Here is a 1,738-nt window from a genome sequence, read left to right on the forward strand (position 1 = left end):
GGGGGGGATGTACCGCAGCTGACGGCGTTGCAGGTCGAGCCGCCGCGCTTCGGATCCACCTATCGGAAAGTAAAAATGGGGTCCTGAAGGGGTGAGGACGAGAGGGCCAATGGAGTGGCGGCGACGACGCGTGAGGGAGAGGCAGAGCGACGCGGGCGACGGATAGGCGTCGGCAACACGGGCGACGGAGAGGCGCTGGCGACGAGTGCGAGGGAGAGGCGGCGGCGGCAGCGGCGAGCTAGGGATTCGACTGGGGCAAGCCAGAGAGTGAGCGAGTGAGCAAGAGAGTGGACGAGAGAGAGGTGGGAGGGTAGTTTAGGAAACAACCAAAAAAATTGTACATGACGAATTTTACACTAGAAACGTAGAACAACAATTATTTCGGTACAGAGAGTACTATATATTAAAGTGTATACATATTAATTAAACATGGATCATACAAAAAAATATACGTATTAGATATAGTATCACACAAAAAACACAATTTTGAGAGAAGAAACCGAATATACTTGGTTTGTGTTGGATTGCTTGCATGCTTTTATCTTTTGTCGGACAATTTTCCTTAGCCTATACAAATAAATTAAAATGATTTAAGAAATTTCAGATGATTGTTTATTTATATATGAACGTACAATTGAACATTATGGTTGGTTGTTTGCTTCGAGAGAAATGCAACATCTTTTTTTATAATATGAAAAATGGATTTTCTATTTTACAAAATAAAATTGTTGTGTTAGTTTCACTTTTATTTTTATTATATATATTATATATGTTTATTTCATCATAGATAGAAAGTGATGGGTTCCGACATACACACTGATATAACGATGAGAGAAGGTGCATATAGCTAATCCTTTGTATATAGCTAAAGGTGTATTCTTTATGTATTTTTTTTTCAAAATATAGGAGACATAGATATAGAACTTGAAGATGCACAAAAAGAATCCATCAACAAGGGTTCCGAACCGACGCCACTAAAAGGGGCTGAAAATTCATCAAAAAATTTACAACATAATAATATGGAAGCGCTGATATCTCACAAAAAAACAAAAAAGGATGCCAATTTAAATGCTACCATACAAGGTATTTTTTCAATGTTGTTATCAGTCTTTCCTTCGTCATATTGCCTACTTTCACTCGTTTTTTTATCAGGCCAACAAATTATGTATGTACACATTGTCAATTTGTCATTTCGTGATCACTTTACATTACAAGTGAAGTGACCTTCAATTATTATGCAATTGTGATCATGTCATATTGTCTTTATCTGTGAAATTTAGCATGCATTATCTTTACATAACTTCAGAAAAATATTTCAGAAGCCCGTGGCAACGCACGAGCATTCTACTATCTCTACTTCTAATGTCTCAGTTGGTAGTCTCCGTTTCATGGTTAATTTTCGTCCCAGCACTTTCGTCCGATTTTTTTTCGGTGGTTATTTTTCGTCACATCCCCGTTGCCACGCCTTTGTCCATCGGTTTATCAAAGATAAAAATAGCCCAGCCAGACCGCAGTCCCGCACGACCTTGCCTCCTTGATCCGACCTCGACATCCATCTCGCCGCCACCTCCTGCTCCGCCCCGCCGTGCGCCGTCCGCCGCCACCATGACTGCGCCACCGTCCCCCGTATCGTCTCCGCTATCAGAATCCCGCCGCCGCCGTGCCTGCGCCGCCGTCCCCAGTATCCACTCCACTGTCCGAATCCCGCTGCCGCGCCCGTCTCGCTCACCGTGGCCGA

The 1,738-nt window shown here is 42.9% G+C and overlaps 1 protein-coding gene across 9 annotated transcripts in view; it reads right to left on the reverse strand.

Moving 5' to 3' along the window:
* The window catches only part of LOC119362138, a 9,574-nt gene extending 9,302 nt beyond the window's left edge, over window positions 1-272 (reverse strand). For 8 of the 9 annotated variants that reach the window (XR_005173126.1, XR_005173125.1, XR_005173124.1 and 5 more), the window contains exon 1: window positions 14-272. The gene's annotated coding sequence lies outside the window, so the exon portion shown is untranslated. The remainder of the gene's footprint in view (window positions 1-13) is intronic. The other variant, XR_005173122.1, reaches the window with a different exon arrangement.
* Between the last annotated feature and the right edge of the window lie 1,466 nt (window positions 273-1,738).

This window comes from Triticum dicoccoides, chromosome 2B, assembly GCF_002162155.2.
Source record: "Triticum dicoccoides isolate Atlit2015 ecotype Zavitan chromosome 2B, WEW_v2.0, whole genome shotgun sequence".
Classification (NCBI taxonomy): domain Eukaryota; kingdom Viridiplantae; phylum Streptophyta; class Magnoliopsida; order Poales; family Poaceae; genus Triticum; species Triticum dicoccoides.